This window comes from Mus caroli, chromosome 17 (assembly GCF_900094665.2).
Source record: "Mus caroli chromosome 17, CAROLI_EIJ_v1.1, whole genome shotgun sequence".
Lineage (NCBI taxonomy): Eukaryota > Metazoa > Chordata > Mammalia > Rodentia > Muridae > Mus > Mus caroli.
Window position 1 is genome coordinate 62,397,185 of NC_034586.1, and position 21,904 is coordinate 62,419,088.

General features: G+C 46.5%; 2 long non-coding RNA genes across 2 annotated transcripts in view; both read left to right on the forward strand.

Moving 5' to 3' along the window:
- Positions 1 to 20,237, forward strand: part of LOC115029708 — a 29,830-nt gene extending 9,593 nt beyond the window's left edge. Inside the window, exons 2-4 of the long non-coding RNA XR_003835257.1 lie at positions 14,701 to 14,788; positions 18,047 to 18,202; positions 20,085 to 20,237. This is a non-coding gene — a long non-coding RNA (uncharacterized LOC115029708). The remainder of the gene's footprint in view (positions 1 to 14,700; positions 14,789 to 18,046; positions 18,203 to 20,084) is intronic.
- LOC115029709 lies at positions 2,893 to 4,821 on the forward strand. The gene is made up of 3 exons (XR_003835258.1): positions 2,893 to 2,923; positions 3,032 to 3,194; positions 3,776 to 4,821. It is a non-coding gene; the product is annotated as an uncharacterized LOC115029709 (long non-coding RNA).
- Positions 20,238 to 21,904: the final 1,667 nt, after the last annotated feature.

Below are 21,904 nucleotides of genomic sequence, written 5' to 3' on the forward strand. Positions count from 1 at the left end.
ATTTAAACATCAGCAGCCTGAGGTCAGAGGGGTGGGAGATAGGGAAGCGATGGGCCTGCCCAGGCATGTCCTGGTCTGTTCTGCTATGTTCTCAGCCCCAGGTTTCAAAGCTCACAAACAACTCTTTGGGCTATTTGACATACATTACATGAATCACAGGTCTCAAGTTTTATTTCCTTTCAACCAGACATGTGAGGTCTCAGGCGGAGCGGTAGCCTGTGGTCACTCCTACAGGCAGGCGGCCAGGGATGTAAATGAAGAACTAAAGTTAGGGCGAGTTGGAGGTCAGGAGCTAAGAATATTGCTAAGGGAACGTTTCTCCAGGTGGGAGATAGTAGTGCTCAGCAATTGTGTCAGAAGGCAAGTTGAAAAGGAACAAGTGTCTGTGTGTGTGTGTGTGTGTGTGTGTGTGTGTGTGTCTTTTATCCATGGATTCAAGGGAAGCTGGGTGGGGTCGGTAGCACAACCTGTTCCAGAGCTTAGGCGGGGTAGCAAAGCTACAGACAACAGTCACCTTTGCCCATTTCATGAGCATGCAGTAAAGTAATACATTGTGAAAGAAGTGTTTTTGTGTTCATATATAAAGAAGAGAGTTAAAGGCCATGTCTGAACTCCTGTTCCTTTTAGCTTTCCTTTTAAAGTATGTGTTTGTTTAGAGTATATAAACAAATAATGCTCCACATTATATAATATAAATGCTCCACACTTAGCATTCATGTGGAGGCCAGAGGACAGCCCAGGAAACTCGAGGATCCTGGATCCTGCTATCTGTAGGATCCAGGGAACAAACTCAGGGCACCAAGCCTTAACATACATGTACCTCCACCTACTGAGCAACCTCACCAGCCAGATTTCCTTTTTATTTTTTATTTTTTTATTTTTTATTTTTATTTTATTTTTTTAAAGATTTATTTATTTATTTATTATATGTAAGTACACTGTAGCTGTCTTCAGACACTCCAGAAGAGGGCGCCAGATCTCGTTGCGGATGGTTGTGAGCCACCATGTGGTTGCTGGGATTTGAACTCTGGACCTTCGGAAGAGCAGTTGGGTGCTCTTACCCACTGAGCCATCTCACCAGCCCCCAGATTTCCTTTTTAATAATGTGGGAAAATAGGGCACACCACTGACTATGCTAAGGTAAGTGTGGCATTGATGGGCTATAAGTTCCTTCATACCATTGTGCCAGCATTGCCACTGGGCAAATCTTACATTTCATATCTCTATTTATTGTTGCCTGTGTGAGAGCATGTGCATTTGGCGCATCTGTGCATGTCAGAAGACTGCTCAGTCCTCTCCTGATTCCATGTTATAGAATCTCAGAATCATCCTTATGTTCCTGGACCTGCATGCAGGCGCATCTACCTGATGAGCCGTCTTGCTCATCAGATGCTGGAAGAGTGAACCTCAGATCAAATCTAGATGCTCTATTCTCAGGACCGATGTTACCAATCAGAATCCAAGCTACAGGTGAATCTTCAATGGCAGTTCTTTGAACACTTGGATGTTGCAAGGACTGGCCTTGACTGTGAACATCCAACGGTCGGTGGGGAAACACTCATTTGTGGTAAAACTGCTCAGAGGCCAAGGGATGGTCACATGTTTGAAATGTCTGTCACAGGCTGTGAACAGTTACACATTCCCTGCCGAAGGGGACCCGTGACGTGATGTGTCGTCCCTCTGGGTTACAGCTGAGTCAGGACCGTCTCTCCCCGCCACCCCCTCCCCAACAGAGGCACCCAATTCCAGATACCTTTCCCAATATGAAAATAAACTGTTACCGAAGGGAAAAAAAAAAAGAAATGTCTGTCACAAAGCCTGTGAAAGACCCTGGCTGAGAGTCAGCTGGGCCTTAAACTTTCTTCCAAAGAAAGGGTGTCATCATAGCATGATCTAGGAGATTAGACGGGTACCTTTGGCCAGGATTTCTTGAGGTAGAGATAAAGCTTATCTTGCAGTGCATTGCTATGAGAAAGTGAATTCATTTCAGCCAAAAATTTGAGGCACGGGCTCTCAAAGAGACTTTTCACATTGCTCCCAGTATGAAATCCCATCTAATAGATCCAGCTTATGTCTTAAAATGTTGGGATTTGGAGTGGGGAGGCATTTTTGTGCATTGCAGAGACAAATCAAGGAGCCCCATGGAATCCCATCCTAGCACACGTTCCAGCCAGTGCCGGAGCCAAAACGAGTCAGAATTTTGGATGAGGCGAAGGTGGGAATGACGGCAGTAAGTGGGTACTTCCATCCCTTCTCCTACTGCTCACAGTCTCTGGCCAAATATTCTGCAGGGTAAGAAACAAGGTCTCCCAGGAGGTCACTGGGGAGATGGCACCATACAGTGAGGCCAAGCTGGCCCTACTGAGAAGACATCACAAGGCACATACGGTGCTCATTCCTACAAATGTCACTCCAGATTTCAAAAAAAGAAAAAAAAAATGAAATGACAGGCATTTTAAATATTTATACCCAAATCAATAACGAATGTGGGTTCATGCGTGGGCTATAGTGCCACACAGAGGGAGTCAGAGTATCTTCCATAGTCCGCTGGTATTAGCCTTGTTCTGACTGGTAGGGAGTCAGGGATCTGGTGGATTGTCACAGAAGGACATTATGCCTTTGAGGTCACTAATGGAGCAGTGCAGATTGAGAGGTCTTCCTTAGTCAGAGTTATTCTAATTTGTTTTATGAGAGGGATGGGTATGCTACCATATGCCCATAGTGGTCAAAGGGCAGCCTGGAGTATTCGCCTTTACCTTCCACCTTGTTTGAAACAGAGCATCTTGATCTCCACTTCATATGCCAGGCTGGTAGTCCTGGGTTCTATAAGAAAGCAAGCTGAGCAAGCCAGGGGAAGCAAGCCAGTAAGCAGCATCCCTCCATGGCCTCTGCATCAGCTCCTGCCTCCAAGTTCCTGTCCTGTGTGAGTTCCTGCCCTGACTCCCTTTGGTGGTGAACAACAATGTGAAAGTGTAAGCTGAATAAACCCTTTCCTCCCCAACTTGTTTCCTGGTCATAATATTTTGTGCAGGAATAGAAACCCTGACGAAGACACTAGTCTCATTCTTGGGAGTTCCACAACATAATCGCAGTCTAGTTCTCCAAGTGCCTACCTCCTAGGACCATCTAAGGAGAGTCAAGACTTCAACATTTGAATTTAGAGGAAAGAATGCAAAGGCTCTGGCCACAGCATGGTGGGTAAGGGTTGAGATATAAATTGAAGCCTGTATTCTCCTTCCTTGGTGGCATCTCTCTTATCCATCCCACACAGTGTGACCTCTGTGTTTAGGAAAGGCCAGTAAGGGTTAGAGCTATCTGACCCTGTGGTCCAGTGGGCTTTGATGGCCTGCTCAGAGCAACAGGTTTTCACAGTAAAAAGTCCCAGATCTCCAAGTAGTTTCCTTATTAAAAAGCCTTGGAGTAAGGGTGGGCTGTACTTGGTCATGAAGCCTGCTCATACCACTGATCTCTGTAAAGAAATTAAAGGAACAGTCAGACAGAATTCGAACAACCACTCTGGTATGTAATGATTAAAAGTGTGATTCTGATCTCAACTAGCTTTTTTGGGATGAGAAGCTGGATTCCGAGGAGCCTCCCTTTTCTTGGCTCTGCTTGACGCCTTAGATTTTTCTGTAATAGATTTGGCTGGATAAAGTTGCAGCATTGCCCGTTAGAGTGGCTGGGAGTGGGTCCCTTTGCAAAGTAAATTCTCTCTTTCTTAGGCTTTGTGATAACAAAGAATGTTACAAAGAATGGACACACTTTTTTCTTGTAGATGGAGATACTAGGTCCCTTCAGGTTCTTCTAGAACCACGTCTACCATGGGCAGCCATTGATTGATAAGGACAGCATTCAACTCGTCTGGGACTCTGGCTTTCAAATCTCAGTCTGGAAAATGAACGCAATCATTTTCAGAATTTCCTGGTTTGATCGGCCCCCGACAGGTCTCTGATGGAAGAGCCAGGGAGTTAATCCCACGGGGGATTAGCAAAAGGTTTGGGATCATTTAGATAAAGAGATATGATGTGCTGGCTAACTTCCCCTTCTCTGGATGAACATCTGTCATGTCATGTTCCATTTGGCACCTGCTCCTGTCTGTGATCAAATATTCTATAATTTCTCAGAGCAGCAGAACGGCCACCCTTGGTTCTCTGGGGCTTGGAAGGTGACACAACACAGGTGGAGAAAGGAAATAATAACGCATTTGATGTCAGCAGGGCCAGCTCCTCGAGGTTTGATCTTAGTCACAGGGCCAGCCAAAGCCTCCTCTCAAGGACAAAGAAATCCTAAGGAGTGAGCCACTTACAGCTACTTGGAGGAAGAGGCTCTGAAAAGGACAGTCACCCATGCCCAAGGACTTCAGCACTGGGACATTGGTCTGCTGCTGCTGCTGCCGCCGTGGCTCTAGCTACGCATGGCTGATTTTGCCATGAAATCGTGGGAACGTCCTGCTCAAAGATGGAGGAATTTCACAAACCACATCTATGACTTTTTCTTTTGGGTCAGATCTAGGCTGTTTTGCTTCCATCAATTTAATAACTTAACAGAAAATAAAAAAGAATTAAAAAAAAAAGGCTCAGCGCAGTGGTACGTGTCTGTAATCTCAAGAGTCAGGAGGTAGAGACCTGCAGACTTTGAGTTCAAGGTTAGCCTGAGCTAAGTATTGAGTTTCAGGGCAGCCTGGACTACATAGAGAGACACTTCTTGCAAAACAAACAAATGAACAAATGAACGGAAGCCCTACCAATTATTTAGCACTATACAGATACCACAATCTGCTACCTGAGTTCTAGGTCACTCTCAACACTTCTTGGATAAAATGAACCCAAACTAGACACTTGATTTTTTTCCCAGTCTTGAGTAAATCTTTAGAAATACACTGAACCAACGAGAAAGCAGCTTGACTTACTGTGGGGTTCAGATTCAACAGTGTTTGAACATATGCTCTAGGGAATTTGCAAATGCCAGTTTTCACTACAGAAGTGTTGTTCAGGTTACAAAATGATGGTTTTTGTGTTTGTTTGATTTAGTACTGTGACTTACAGGCAAAGCCCTCTGCTGGGAGAAGGTTGGGCAAGAGGGCTTGCAAGGCAGAACTGCAGGTCTCAAAGAACAAAAGACAACGGACCCCAAAGTCTGGAGAATAGTGTGCATTCAAAGGCCCTAGTGCTGAGTTACTGGTTGCTTGGGAAGACCGTGAGAATCCAGTGCAGCCAGGAGCAGGGGTAGAGGAGAGCCAGCTGTCCCTGGGCAGGGGAGAGAAGGGGAGGGAGGAGAGGGGTTCAGCCAGTTTGCAGGTAGCTCCCAGGACCTCTGCTACAATCACCATTAAAAGATGAATAGGAAGGGAGAGAGAGCAAGTGGACAAGAGAAGCAGGGAAATATTTTCAAGTCAGAAGCATTTTTATGTGACTGATCCCATCCCCACTGCGAAGCAGGAGTTGGCTCTATCCTGTCCTCATTTTGATTTTTGCTGGTTCCTCCTGGGAATGATACTGACTGAGCCTCTCAGAGAACAACGGCTGGTACTGAAATGCTGAAGGAGAGACAAGCAAAGGCCCCTGTGGGGCGGGGTGGGGGTGGGGGAGAAAGATGCTGGGTGTGTTAGAAAGAACTGGCTACATTGGCTTTGCTGCTGTTTCTAAATTGTGTTTAAAAATAGTAGGAGATAAACCTGGAAGAATGAGTGAGAATCTTGTCTGAGAATGGCTGCCGATATCTCTCACAGACCTGGACTTTTGTCAACAGTCAATAGAAGGACGTTCATGGAATGCTGCGGTTTAAGAAGAAGATAGTCCTGGAGTAAATGAAAGTGTTTGTTTACGGATTAACACTTGCCAAAAAGTCTTGGCTGAGAAAAGAAGAAACACACAAGAACTACAACCCTACATGCTCCACTGTGTTCATAGCAGCCTTATTTACAATAGCCAGAAGCTGGAAAGAACCCAGATGTCCCTCAACAGAAGAATGGATGCAGAAAATGTGGTACATTTACACAATGGAGTACTACTCAGCTATTAAAAGGAACGAATTTATGAAATTCTTAGGCAAATGGATAGAACTAGAAAATACCATCCTGAGTGAGGTTACCCCATCGCAAAAGAACACACATGGTACACACTCACTGATAAGTGGATATTAGCCCCAAGGCTCCAATTAACCAAGATATAATTCACAGACCACATGAAGCTCAAGAAGAAGGAAGACCAAAGTGTGGGTGCTTTGGTCCTTCTTAGAAAGAGAACAAAATACTCACAGGAGCAAATATGGAGATAAAGTGTAGAGCAGAGACTGAAGGAAAGGCCATCCAGAGACTGCCCCATCTGGGGATTCATCCCATATACAGACACCAAACCCAGACACTATTGTGGATGCTAAGAAGTACATACTGAAAGGAGCCTGATATGGCTGTCTCCTGAGAGACCCTGCCAGAGTCTTACAAATATAGAGACGGATGCTAGCAGCCAACCATTGGACTGAGCACGGGGTCCTCAGTAGACGAGTTAGAGAAAGGACCGAAGGAGTTGAAGGGGTTTGCAACCCTCCAGGAAGAACAACAATATCAACCATCCAGTCCCCCAGGAGCTCCCAGAGACTAAGCCATCAACAAAGGAGTACACATGGCTCCAGCTGCATACGTTGCAGAGGATGGTCTTGTCAAGCATCAATGAGAGAATAGGTCCTTGATCCTATGAAGGCCCCAGTGTAGGGTAATTGAGGGTGGGGAAGTGGGAGTGGGTGGGTGGCTGGGTGGCTGGGTGGAGGAACACCCTCTAAGAAGCAGGGGGAGGGAGGATGAGTTGGGGGGTTCGGAAGGGAGAGAAACCGGGAAAGGGGATAACATTTGAAATGTAAATAAAGAAAATACCCAATAAGACCTACTTAAAGAAAGAAAGAAAGAAAGAAAGAAAGAAAGAAAGAAAGAAAGAAAGAAACTACAACCTGTTCCCATGTCACATGACCTAACAACCATGGCGAGGATTCACGAGCTCTGGGATGAGCCAATGAGTGGTAACAAAGCTGGAAAGTGTTGTGTAGACTGTGTTAGTATGATTTCAGTTTCTTGAGGATGTGACAGAGAGAGGAAGAGGGAGAGGGAGAGGGAGAGGGAGAGGGAGATTTGTCTCACCTTTTTGGAGGCTGAAAGGCCAAAGACAGCTGTAGCAGCTGTTGTTCAGGTCCTTCTGGGGGCATCTTCTCAGGGTGGACAGCACCCCAGCAGAAGTGCCTGTGAGGAGGATATTAGAGGCATGGGGTGGGGGGAAGCTGGCAGGCTTGCTGATTGAGAACCAAATCAAGGTCTCAGAAGAATGTAAAGTTAGCACAAAGGTGTCCTCCCAGGTTCAGGAGCAACCTGGGCTGCTCTGTCTCAAAACTCCAAGGGTCAGGAGTACAGCTCAGGATAGAGCATTTCCCTAGAAGGTACACAGTCCAGGGTTTGATTCCCAGTCCTGAAAGGAAGGAACACACCCCTTTTCCTGGGGAAGGGGGCACTCCTGAAGACCCAAACACTTCCCACTAAGCCCTAGGTCTTAGACCTCTCAGGGCTGAGCACCAGCAGGAGAAACAGATTTGTGAACCTGTGAGTGGTAACTAGACTTTCGGGGAGATATAAATAAATATGGGGTAGGAAGTAGGGCTTCTGCATAATTTGCATGCATTTGTGCAGGATTTGTATCTGAGACAGGAGTAGGATGCGGGAGAGGTTATGTCTGCTTATTTTAAACACTTATTATGTTATAAAGATATTTTAGGTCCCCAAGAAGACATTTAAAAATATGATCATAATAACAACAAATACATTCTCTCTAAACATTTATTTGACCAATGGTTGGCCAAACTGAATACAGTGATTCAAAAATGACCAACTTGGACAATGGAGAGTCTGTTAATGAAGCAAAGACGTACCTCCATTAAAAGGGCCAATCCTATCTAAGTACATCTTTCCTCCGCACGCCCAAACAGGCCCAGTGGGGTAGATATTCTGGACATCTCTAACACATTCACTGCAGACTGGAAAAGCAGTCCAAAGTCAGCCATGAACCGATATGAAATGTAATCAATTGAATTCATGCAAAGAATATAATGTTCTAAGTAAAACGAATAAGGTAGAGTCAACTAGAAACTCCTAAGGGGCAAACCCATTAGCCAGACCCATTGCTTCCTCTCTTGCAAGAGGCAGTAGCTACTTCTGGGAGAGCAGGCATTTTAGAACATGTGTCTTATGCCTTCTTGGTTGAGAAAAGGATTAGGTTGCAGCTGATCTGGCTCAGACCCATTACAGGTAAATAGAAAATGGGTCAGCATCCTAGTGAGAAATGCGTAACATGGTCACAGCCAATGTCACCTTTGTGTTTACGATTGACTTCCCAAAGAGACCACCAGGAAAGCCTGTGGATCAAGCAAACATAAGCATATTACATGTGTCATGGTCACGGGGGGGTCACCACAGTGTCAGAGTTTTGGCAGTGTCTCCGAACAAGAAAATTTATAAAGACGGTATGGAGGAACATGATGGGTGGGGCCTGGGTGACTGAAAGGTGTGTCTTGTGACAGGTGATAGGTTACCACAGGCAAAAGTTCAAACACAGAAGGTCTACAGTGCAGTACACAGGAAGCCAAGAGTATGAGGTGAGTGACTGGCTTTTTTTGTTTGTTTGTTTTGTTTTTTTTAAAGATTTATTTATTTTATGTATATGAGTACACTGTTGCTATCTTCAGACACACTAGAAGAGGGCATCAGATTCCATTACAGATGGCTGTGAGCCACCATGTGGTTTCTGGGAATTGAACTCAGGACCTCTGGAAGAGCAGCCAGTGCTCTTAACCTCTGAGCTCCTGGTGACTGGCTTCAAAGTCAGACACTCCAGGAGGCTCACAGCCAGCTTCCCAGAGCAAGTGGCTAAGGGTGGTCCCCCTGTTGTTTAACGCAGGGCAGCTCTCACCCCCATCTCCAGCCCCATTCACTTCTCCACAGCTGGGAGTCTTTGCTAATGGATAGCCATGAAGGTGAGGGGGGCGCAGCTCCTCCCGGCACTTCCTTCATTATAATCAGATACCGTGAAGGAATGGGGCACTGTGCTGCTAAGAAAGAGCCACCTCCAGACTCTCATTTATATTCTCCAGCCAAAGCTTGTGAAGAAACCGTGGGCATAGCTAAACTGTAACAAATACAGAAGTTAACTAGGACTCTTTTAGGGTGTGCAGATGAAGGGCCCCAAAGCTTAAGTGGTGTGGCTTCATGGCAAAGTATTTAACTTTGCTATTCGACGATTTTCTCTGGGGTTATCTCGGAGTGTATTGAAGGGCCAGGGAAATGGCAGCTAATCACAACTACCACACATCAGAACCAGTCCCAGCATGACTTTTTCCTAGTCCTCCCATCACAGGGCTCTGTGAGGCCACCTGCCCCCTCCCCTCTTCTCCCATCTGTCCACTGTCTCTTTCCTGAATCCTAAACCAGGTAGGCTTTCTCAGGATAATCTCTCCAGCTCATTCCTCACTTTGTTTTCTGGCAATATCCAATCATAAGGAAAAGCAAAGTATATACATACACACGCATGTATATATCTGTAAATGTACATATCTATATTTGTAGATATTTCCATATAGATATGTGTGTTTTATATGTCTGTATATAGGATACATATCTATATGCATTTATATACTTATGTACATATGTATGTATACATGATGTATGTGCACACACACACACACACACACATACACATACATCTTGCTAGGGGAAGCCCTCATTGGTTCCACCATGCTTGGTTTCACCGAACTTCCCCAGAGCCTAACACTGCCTCTGTGTCTCTGGTCCCCTCCCTCATGAGTCTCGCTGAGATCCCCTCCCCTTGCTCCCAGATGCCCACTCCTCCTCCTCCTCCCTTTTGGCAGATGACTGAGCCTCCCACTTTGCAGGAAAAGATAGAACTCACCAGATGGACGAGCTCTTGCCTTGTCCTACCTCATCTCCGCCCTTTTGGCCACCTCAGAAACCAGAAGCTATGGACCACCCTCCCCAGGGAATTACGCAGTTACCTTTCACATTCAACTGGTTTTTTCCTCAAGGTTTTTCTCTTTGGTTTTAAATATCTGCAGACCAAAACAATCCAAGTCAAAAAAAAAAAAAAAAGGGGACAAACAACTCTTAGCTGATTATTCCCTTGCCTTTCCCCGCCCCACCTCATTATAACTGGCACCCTACCCCTCTGTCCTGCACAGCCACATACAGCACGCTCAGTTAGATTTGCTCTCTTGCTCTCCGGGCTCTGCTCGGTCTTCAGACCTCCGTGGCTCTGTGACTGTGTTACTCCTGCTCCATCCAGCTGTCCAGCCACTACTAAATCTGAGGGACGCTTTCAGTCTTCCTGGGTCTGCCTCTTTCCCTAAGCATCACTGGTCACTGTTCTTGCATGTGTGTGGTCACAGACTGATATCTGGTGTCAATCATTCTCCACCTTGTTTATTGAGAAAGGGTCTCTCTCACTTGAAAGCAGACCTCACTGATTCAGCAAATCTTGCTGGCCAACTTACTTCAGGCACCCTGTCTCCACATCTGGCATGACGGGATTGTGGGCAGGTCAGCATACGGACACAGTATTTACTTGGCATGTTGGTTAGTTTATTTGTCAGCTTGACACACACTAGAGTCAACTTGGAAGGGGGACCCTCAGTTGAGAAAATGTTTCCATGACATTGGCCTGTTGGCTAGTCTATGGTACATTCTCATCATTAATGATTGAGGTAGTAGGCCCAGGCCACTGGGGAGGTGCCACCACTGAGGTAGTCCTGAGTTGTCTAAGGAAGCCAGCTCAGCAAGGCACTGAAAGCAAGCCAGTCAGTTACACTCTCTGCTTCAGTGCCAGCTTCCAGGTTCCTGCTCTTGGGTTCTTGCCCCGGTTTCCTCCATGATAGATGGTAAGCTATACAAGGAAAGAAATCCTCTCCTCCTCACGATGCTTTGTATCATGGCTTTTATCATGGCAACAGAAAGCAAATCAGAATGCTTGGGTGCTGGAGAGCTGAACTCGGCTCCTAAAACTTTAACAACACCTTTACCTACTGAGCCATGTCCCTGGCCCTGAGCCCTGTGTTCTACACCTACTAAATCTTACACTTATCTATTTTCTTCCACACCCACAAAGCTTATCTATTTCCTGCTGGTTTTTTTTTTTCAAACTTGGAATAAACAATAGATTTCCCATAACTACAACATTTGTCTATGCAAACACGGCTACCTTACAGTCCTTGTTGGCTACTATATTGTTGTGTTTGGATCAAGACAAAGTTCCCTTGAAATGCCCATGAGACCCAAGGAGACCTGGCATGTGTCTCTCAATTAGACTTTCTCTGGCATTGTCTCTGGGCTCTATGACCTCCAACCAGGCTCACCTTTCTCCAGGCTTTGGTTTCATCCACAACGCCCATGACCTTGACTTGGGCCTTTCTTCTCTGTTGCCTGTTACAATCTTGTCCTTCTCCAGATCTCAGGGTAGTTGTAAATTCCTCAAAGAAACTGGCTCTGAACAAGTGCTTTAGGTCCTCATAGCACAGCATGCTGCTTCTCCTGATAGTTGAGATGTGATATCTGTTGATGTAATTATGCAATTAATGCTACTCTCTCTCACTAGTCTGGAAACTCAACCCAGATTTCTGGCATCTAACATAGTAGTATTAATTAGCTTCTCCATAAATATTTGTTGAGCAAATGTAATTTTGGGTAGCAATCAAAAACATTAGGTCCACGTAAAAGTCAGTGGAAACCAATTCAATTAGAGAAAACCAGACTGTTTAGTCAGAGCTTGCAAGGGATCCAGTCACCACTTTTGTATGGCAGAGACTCAAAACCAAGCAGAAAATCAGACAAGCTTTGCAGTGGGGAAGGGAAGCCTGAAGCTGTGCTCTGACCAGAGCCTGGTGCTGTGAATAAATAGGTGGGTTAGCTAAACACAGGGCATCCCATGTGACTGATTGGAAGTCCATATTTGACATTTCCTGATTGGCCCTAATTGGAAACAGGAACAAAAATCAGAGACCACATCAGCTGTTAATCAAGTGTTGAACCTTTGGACAATCATTTGCTGGAGATAACCTTATGGCGTCCTGGGAGTCTGACTCAGCCAAGCAGGTTTGGCCTCCTGGCCTGGTTACTGTAGATAATGAGTAGCATGGTGTTCCTGGGCTGGTTGCTGACAAATCAGGAGTCTTCTTGGTTTTATATATGATCTGGCTTTGTCTCGTCCCTGTTACGTTTTGAATCTGAGATTTCTCCCACCGGCTTCATGTTTGGGGCAGTTTCCTGACTGGTTGTGCTAACTGGGGTGTGGGTGTGTGTATGGGAGGCTATGAAACCTTTGATAAGGTCTAGGTAAGGCCTAGGTGGCAGTAGTCTCTGGGGGGGGGCCGGGGTGGACCTCTGATGGACACCCCCTTTCTCATATTCCTGCCACTTTCCCAGATTCCTAGTCGCCACTTTATATGCTCACCTCTACAGATAAGTGGTTCCATTGAGCCCTACCTACTAGGACAGACAGATTCCTCCTACACCGTGTCCTGAAACCATCGCTTCCTCCCTTGTTCCCATCAGCTAGTTTGATTGCAGTGATGCAAAAGTAGCTAACGAAGTCCCTTGCTCATGTCTCCACAAGGAGGCAGAGAAAGGAGCGTGGAGAGACTTTGCCCAGGGTCACTTCAGCCTGGTGTGTCTACCCAGTAAAGTACTCATACCCTTTACACTCCACCTAGACTGAGCCTGTGATACAAATGGTAGCACTTCCTCTAAGCTGTGGGCCAAGGTCCGTTACAGTCCCCCCCAGGGGACCAAGGAAACTTATTAATAAGAAGCTTCAAACTGTGGTTGACCCCAGCGTTACAAAGGCTCTGCGGCTTGGCGAGTGTGTATGTTAACGCTCACTCTCTCTGGGTTGGGAGAAGCACAGACAACTGATTTAAGTACTTTTTCTTTAGTCTTGAACTGGTCAGTACAAAGAGCATTTGGGCACACGTGTCTTAAGAAGGGAACTGAGTCAGACATGGGAACAGAGAAGAGGAACTGTGGGCACAGAAAGAGTGATTATTAGCTGCAAAGACTTCTCAAGAAAACTCTTTTCTGGAATTAGGTAGAGGCGAACACCTTTTAACTCCTAGCACTGGAGAAGAGAGGCAATTCTGTAAGTTCCAAGACAGCCTGGTCTATTTAATGAGTTCCAGGTTAGCCTGGGCTACATAGTGACAACCTGTGTCAGGGAAGGAAGGAAGGAAGGAAGGAAGGAAGGAAGGAAGGAAGGAAGGAAGAAGGAATTAAGGAATTGAGGAAGGGAGGAAAGAAGGAAGGAAGAAAGGAAGGAAGGGAAGAAGGGAGGAAGAAAAGGAGGGAGGGAGGAAGAAAGGGAGGAAGGAAGGAAGGAGGGAAGGAGAAAAAGAAAAACTATATTGAAAATCTGAATCCTCCTCTATGTCCCTCGAGTAGAGTCTTCAGTGAGCCGTATTACCAAGTGAGGCTTTGCTGTGCAACACTGTACAAAGAGCAAAGCAGGGGTGCCCAAGTAAAGCCTTAAGGACGTGTAGCTCCTTCGGGAACATGCCCAGGACAGTAGGATCCCCACGGCCTATGTTTACCTGCCTAGATGGGATGGAGATCCAATATCTGTACAACAACTTATAAGTCATCTTAAAACAAATATCCTTTTAAAATTGGTTTCAGGTTAAAAATTAATAGAGCATGATCAGGTATTGAGGGGTAGGAAGGAGAAATAGGAGTGAAGCCCTGAGGGCCAGCAGAAAGAATGGAAACAGGCAACCTTAGGAGGTAGGAGGTGTGTGTGTGTGTGGGGGGGGGCCCTCTAGAATGTTCCAGAGACCTGGGAGGTGAGAGACTCTCAGGACTCAAATGCCTTAGATGAAATGCCCAACAGTGGAGAGAGGGAACTTGTAGAGTCCATCTTCAGTAGGAAGACAGGGCATCACATGGAGGGATGGGGTTGCCATCCCACAGTCAAAAACTCTGACCCAGAATTGTTCCTGTCTGAAAGAACTGCAGGGACAATGGAGAAGAGACTGAGGGAGAGAAGGTACAGTGACAGGCCCAAATTGGGATCCATCTCAAGGGAAGGCTCCAAGGCCTAACACTATTACTGATGTGTGCTCAGACACAAACAGGGGCCTAGCTCCAAGAGGCCCAACAAGCAGTTGAAAGAGTCAGATGCAGATACTTAACACCTGATCAATGGACAGAAGCTGAGGACCTCTGTGGGTAAATTAGGGAAAGGCTGAAAGAAGCTGATGAGGAGGGTGACCCCATAGGAAGACCAGCAGCTTCAACTAACCTGGACCCCAGAGATCTCTCAGACACTGAGCCACCAACCAGGCAGCATACACCAGCTGATATGAGGCCCCCGGCACATAGACAGCAGAGAACTGCCTGGTCTGGCTTCAGTGAGAGAAGATGCACCTAACCCTCAAGAGACTTAAAGCTCCAGGGAGTGAGGAGGCCTGGTGGAGGGGGTGAGCATCCTCATGGAGACAGGGGGAGGATGAAAGGGATGAGGAACTGTGGGAGGTTGGGCCAGAATGGGTATAATGATTGGACTGTAAAAAATAAATATAAAGAGAATTAAAAAGAAAGAAAGCAAGAAATCTAGAGGAAAAGGCTGGAACTCAGCAAGCTCTATGTGCACAATTCTCCTTGGCCTCCAGGTGCAGGGCAGAAACCCTCCGAAGTGAGTCTTATGATCTTCAGCCAGAGGCGATTCTTCTGTGATCTGCTTCAGGAGAGCATGCAAGGGTAAGGTGACTTTCCTGCGTCTGGGCTTTCTCAGTTGCTTCAGCTTAAAATGTTCAGGACCTGAAGGAGCCTCATCTCGGCGTACGGTTCTCTGCTCTGAATGGAACTGATGAGGTGGCGGCTGCAGTTTCCTCAGACCTTTGGATTCTGTTACACCCTCAGCAGGAAGCACTCTGCTCCCACTTGCTCTCACAGAACAAAATGCACCTTCAACTAAATGTGTGTGTTGGGGGGGGGGAGTTCTCCACATACCCTACAGACCTGAAATGGCTGCCCCTGGAATCACAGTAGCATGTCCCCCATTTAAGTTAATTCTTCATTGCTTAACCGGGGAGCATCAGATTCCACAGGTCAAAGCTTCGATCCTAAAAGAATACTCTTCTTTCAGGTGCCAGCTGCAAGCAGCAGTGTGCTCCCTGCTTCTGACTAGTGGCCTGTCAATCAATTCCCTAGTACCCCTCCCAACTGTGTTAGGTGAATTTGCCAGAACGGCTTGCAGAAGCCAGAGAATATTTGCATGCATTTCTAAGCCTGTTGTGTAGGACAAGAAGACGTGTATAAGGTGTGTGCGCAGGAAGGGATATGCCGTCTCTAGGCTCTCTCCGGGAGCACACGCCACAGACACTGCAGAGTCTCAAGTCCAGCTTCTCACGGCATATGCAGAAGCTCCAGTCAGTACACGGCTGTGGTTGATCAAGCTGTTGGCCAGTGGTGACCATCCTAAGCTTCTGTCCACCAAGACAGCTTGGGGAGAGGGGGAATAATGGGTGTCAACCCTCTGAGCATATGGTTGGTTGCCCTGGCAACCAGAGGGAACCAAATCCTGGGGTTATCTGGGGGGGGGTGTTACACAAATAGCCTCATTAACATGAGCTCAGGGGTACTCTGAAATGGGATTTTTGTAAATAAAGGCTGTCTCTCACCCTTTGGGCTCTCTACCTGTTTCAGGAACTAAGGACAAAGACACTCTTCTTGCTCTATTCTCTTGGGAAATTACGAGGGCTACAAGAGCTGTGAGTGAGGAGCAGTGGATGGACCCTGTGATATATACTTCTTAACATTACGCATCCTCGTCAGTACAAACACTCTTACCTAACAGAGCTCTAAGGCGCCAGCTATTTCTCTTCCCGGATGTGCCCAGATAAAAATGGTTTTGCATATTTAAGCTGGCGAAGTCACTGAAATGATATAATCTCACGATTTTTTTTTTCTTGGAGCTCTTTATAGCCACACTGTGAACAGATGTAACTTCACCAGTGTAGACCTAGTATCCTTGCTAAAAGCATTCTGCATTGAGATCTGGTTGTGCCCTGCCCAAAGTCTCTCTGCACTGTATAAAAATAGTGGTTCTCCCAGCCCCAACGTTTCCTTAAAGAATCCATTTGGCAAGCAATATTTGACTACATTGTGAAGATGGAGAGCGCCTGTGTACCTTGATAGATGTGTCAACAACGCCATCTGCCTGGAATCACCCACAAGACATAAACTGATAAATAAGATATTCCTGAAAGTAGAAATGATGCCACCCTCTAAATTTACCAGAGTAAACTGGGACCAAAATCATATCACCACGAAAATCAGGCTTGAGAACTTGGTGACCATGCCAGACTGAGGGAATGGTGCAAACTCCCCCCCCCCCCCCAGACCCTATAAAAAGGAAGAGTCCAACGCTGTCAGTGACAGATGCATCAACCTGCCATCTGATCAGCCAGTATGTGCATGAAGGGACTGACAGACAGAAACTCATGGCTGTCGCAGAGGCTCCAACTTGGCTTGGTCCTCATTGTTTGTATGGGCTAGTCAAATTGCTGACTGATAATGTTTTGTAATGCAGTAGTATGATGTGGCAGGAGAGGGTGCCTTAGTGGGCCCATGATGAGGCCCTTCCCTCCCCTTCCCTTTCCCCCTCCCCCAGGTACCAGCCATACAATGGGTCTAGTATAAAATGAAGTTTATTTTGGGGCATGAGAAGGGGGAGTTGAGAAGGGAGTAGAGGCAGAGAAAGAGAAGGGACAGAGAGAGACAGAGAGAGAGAGGAGAGAGAGAAAGAAGGGAAGAGACCAGCTGGGAACATGCGGTGAGAGAAGGGGGGACAGAGAAGGAGGGAGAGAGAAGAGAGAAGAGAGAGACAGAGAGACAGAGGGAGGGAGGGAGGGAGGCAGGTGCAAACAGTCTTTTTATAGCAGCCAGGCTCCTACCTGGCTGTTGCTAGGTAACTGTTGGGCGGAGCCCGGAAGAAACGCTGACCATTCATCCATTTGTCTGGGATCTGTCTACTCATGTGTTTACCTGGACCTGGTCTTGCCTTTCTCCCCACAGCTCCCCTCACTCCGTTGCAATTCCCTTCTGCAGCTCCGTCTGACCCTGCAGCCTGGGTTCTGCACCTTACTCTCGAGGAGATTCTCAATCTTTCTGGTCTCCTTGAAACACACTGAATTCTGCTGCAGCCCATTTGACCCTTTAGAGACACTTGGTGGCCTACACATATTGCATCCATGAAGATATAATGCAGCATCTGAACATTAGTGTTAGTCATTTATTATAAAAATAAAGCAAGCAGACAGACTTGTGTTTGCCACAGCTGGGCTATCAAGGAAAGCAGAAGTCCCTGGCTGGCTGCGCCGATGAAACCACTGTGCTTTGTGAACTTATTGCTATTCAATACGTTCTGACTCTGTGGAAAAATACTAGTATGTTTATCCACGTTTCTCTTGGGATATTCAGGCTGGAAACAGCTGGTGTTGGGGCTCAGGGCATGGCATCGGAAAGTTGGAAGCTTGGGCAGGCAGTGCCTGCTGTGGAATGCCAATGCCAGGAACCCCTTCTCCAGATCAGCTCCTAACCAGAGAGCAGAGAAGCATCAGTGTCTGCCTTTTCTTGACGTTTGCACAGAACTGTGGTTTAGATCTCGACCTTTAGCTGAAGGCCTATGTGTCGGAGGCTTGTGTTCCAGGGTGGAGCTCCTGGGAGCTGGTGGGACCCTTTAAGGGAGGTCAGAAGGAGTCCTGCCTGCCAAGTGTTCCCACCATTATGTGCTCTCCTGGTAGGAGTAGCCGATGGTTCCTGGGAGTCTCTGTCCTGGGAAGAGCTGCTGATGGTGAGAACAGGAACCTCTGAGGCTCAGAACCAGGACACCTATTGTCTTTATGCCTTATCTTAGGAGTTTGCTTCAATGGTGGAACATTAAGAGGGAAAAACCTTAAAAAAGAAAAGATTTAATTTGTATTTCTGTGTATCTCTATGTGTGTGTGCCTGCAGAAGCCCTGGGGATCTTCAGATGCCCTGTAGCTGGGGTTACAGGAGACTGAACTGCCCAGCAGCTGGGGTTACAGGAGTCTGTGAACTGCCCAGCAGAGGAGCTGGGACCTGAGCTCAGGTTGCCCGGAAGAGCTGCAAGTGCGCATCACCACTGAGGTATCTCTTCAGGTCCAACAAGTACAGCTTTTAACTAATCCTTTAGGACTGCTTTGTGAGAGACTATTGGGACAACAAGACAGCCTCTGTCTACCCTGGCTTCCTCTCTTCATTCTTGCTTAACCTGTTTCCACCTCTCACCCAGAAACTCTGCATATGTTAGATAAATCTCAACCATCTGTCTTGCCTTCAAATCTCATGTTTTTGTGAGTGCCCCAATGTGTATGAACGTCATGAAGTTATATGAGATTCTCCTAGTTTGCCCGCTGTCAGATTCAAAGTACAGAATTTTCGGAGGGGGGCGGTAAAAGGAAAATTCTCTTTGCCCCTTACACTGGTCTCTCCCGTAAGTCAAATGTCTGTAGCAACGTGATAAAATACATCACCTTGTATTTCATTAATCTGATGTAGGTTCTGATCTCAAAGCAGTGAGGGGAAGTTTACTTTAAGGGTGTGTGGGGTGAGTGTGTGCAGGAATGACTGTGGGGTGAGATGTCTCTATTAGATAGGAAGTTATTTTCATACCCCACAGAACTGTTCTTTTACCCATGACTAATTGTCAGAGAGAGGCTCCCTCTAGGCAGCAAGCCATGTTATTGTTGAGCTGGGCTCAACGTTGCTGCTTGTGCTCGAAAGTAATAAAATTGCATTTCTTAGAAATGAAACAAAAAAAAAAAACGTGTAAAGGAAACAAAGATTGCTCCTTGCTCCTCCAAAATAACGCTCACTGCAGGGGCTCGGATTCTCTAGTGCGCATGCCTGTCCAGAGTGCAGCTTCCGATAGCAACTCCGCTGGGCTGGATGGAAAATGTTACCCACTCACTCCTCTGAGAGATTCTCACCATCTCCTAGGCTCACAGTGATGGCTGCAGGGAGCAGCCAGATATTAAACAGAATGTATGTGAGGCCAGTGTTCTAAGACTGAGCCCTTGCACTTCGACCCAGAAAACCAGAACATACCAAAGGGGGGTCGATCGTGCTGAAAGCCACTCGATCCAACTGATACACAAGGAAGCATACAGGTCGCCAAACAGACCTATTTTTTTTCTCCCTGAAGACAGGAAGTGTCATCGGTGAATTCCTTTTGCTTTAACTTTTTCCTTTTGCCCTGTGTTGACTCGTTTTCTTTTTTTCATGCATATTATAGTACTTACAGTTCCGCTGTTTTCCTAAGGGATCTATAACCGGATGAATCTGCACCCAATGGCATTACAGTAGTATCTATTCCCAGCCTGATGGTGCAGGGACTGCTAAACTGAGCAAGGGTTACCCTAAAGCTGCCTCTTTACTCTCATCCTAAAGGCTTCTTCGTCAGGGGTGAGCTGTAGCCTGACTCCACATATCAACAAGCTAACCTTAACTTTCCCCCTCTCGACCCCCACCCCCGAGACAGGGTTTCTCGGTATAGCCTTGGCTATCCTGTCTGTGTGCACACAGCAGCTTAGTCTGACCTAAACACCCAGGTGAGGCCATGTTCCTGACAGTGGGACTGAGAAGCGAGACTTGTTTTAGTGACTTAGTCTAGCTTGCTTGCTTGCCTTGGCTCCCTACGTAGCTCAGGATAGCCTCAAGCTTCTACTCCTGCCTCCACACTCATGCATTCTTAGAGAATTCTTTGCTCTGTGAGGTCGTGCTGGGCACTGCAGGGGCTTTGGAGCCTCTCTAACCTTCTCCACTCCATACCAGAAGTACTACAATGGCTCACCTGCCATGCTTAAGACTTGAGAGCCAAAACTGTCTTCAGATGTTGCTAATAATTGCCCACGTGGGGCAAAATCGCCCACCCATTGTTTATTTGAGAATCCATGTCTTACCATCATCAGATTGGTCGATTTTGTGGTTACAGTATGAATAATGTGTTGTTTTGTTATTTTTTCCAAAGCAGAGGGGATGAGAGAACTGGCTGGGAAGACCACATTTCAGATGTTCTGAAAGGCATGAGTGCTTCAAGAAGGAATGAACATCACTGAATTAAAAGATAGAATCCAGGGGCTGGAGAGATGGCTCAGCGGTTAAGAGCACTGACTGCTCTTCCAAAGGTTCTGAGTTCAAATCCCAGCAACCACATGGTGGCTCACAACCATCCATAAAGAGATGCCCTCTTCTGGTCTGTCTGAAAACAGCTACGGTGTACTTACATATAACAAATAAATAAATCTTAAAAAGAAAAAATAGAAGCCAAGAGATGTCCTTCTGGCAGGTGGTCTGTGGCTTACAGGCAGTTTTTCAGTGCCTTGAGGTGATAAGGTCTGACTGGGAAGACATTGGTGTAAAAAAAAAGAGGTGGTGTTTGCTTGGAGCACCCATGTTTGGCACCATGGGTAATGTGCTCTAGATGTAGTGTCCCTTATAGGAGGACCCTCTGGGCAATAATTTTATTCATCCACTCATTTTCATTCATTCATTCATTCATTCATTCACTGGCCCTCTGCCATGCACCAGGAGCTGGCTGTCCTGGGTGAAGAGAAGGATGCTGTAATTCCTTCTCTAGGGGACTCCCTAGTGGGAAGGAGACAAGGTTGTCACAGCCATTGTAACAGCATCTATAGAGGCCCAGTGCTCACTGGACACAGCTCATGATTGCTATATACATCGTAAGAACATCTCCTGAGGCTCGGTGCTCACTGCACACAGCTCAGGATGTCACAACCGTGATAACAGCGCCACGCTGTTTCTGTGATCCTTGGACACAGCTCGTGATTGTTCTGCTTTCCACATGAGGGTGCTCAGAAGACTCTGTAGTTTGTCCAAGGGCACATAGCTTATGGCAGAGCAAGGGCAGGAATCTACCCCATGCACAGGGCATATAGTGAGCATGCTGTTCTCACAGTGCACAGTCTGCACAGACCAACACAACCACACGACAGAGCACAAAGAGGCAGTCTGAGAGAGGACAATGTCTCAGGGGAGGTGACATTTGAACAGGGCTCAGCGTCCTGGGTAGAGGCATGTGTATATTCATGAGACATTTATAGGGCATCGCCATAGAGTCAAGACCTTGTGCTGTGCCTTTAAAAATAGATTTCACCTTTTCAAATTTTGACGATTTGAAAGCCGAGTTCCCACTTCTATCCATTTTATGTATATGTTATATACCTGGCGTTGCTGATGGAGGGGCAGGCTGTGTTTTGCAAAATACTGCAATGAACACTGATGTGCAAGTGTCTGTTCCAGTCCCTCCTCTCAGGTTGGTTGGGGGAGGGAATAGGCCTAAATTCAACAGTGAATTTAAGGGGCTGGAGAGATGGCTTAGTTAGCACTGGCTACTATTCCAGAGGCCCTGGGTTCTATTCACAGCACCCACATGGAGACTCACAGTCATCTTCAACTCTGGTTCCCAAGGATCTAACACCCTCTTCAGAAAACATCCTCTGACCCCGCCTCCACCCCCACCCCACTGTTCTGTGTCAATGCAGGCAATAGAAATTCTCAAGTCTCTCTTCCCTGAAAGAGGTTATTAAGGCTGCATGCAGCAAGTTCTCTGTCTTGTATTAGACTGAAGTAAACGAAGGTCCAAGAAGCTAAGAACAATTTTAAACAATAAGATCTTGCTTTTATTCCTACTAGATCAAAGTCCATTTTAGTCCAACCAACTTCCTTTTCTTTTTTCTTTCTTTCTTTCCTTCCTTCCTTCCTTCCTTCCTTCCTTCCTTCCTTCCTTCCTTCCTTCCTTCCTTCCTTCCTTCCTCCCTCCCTCCCTCC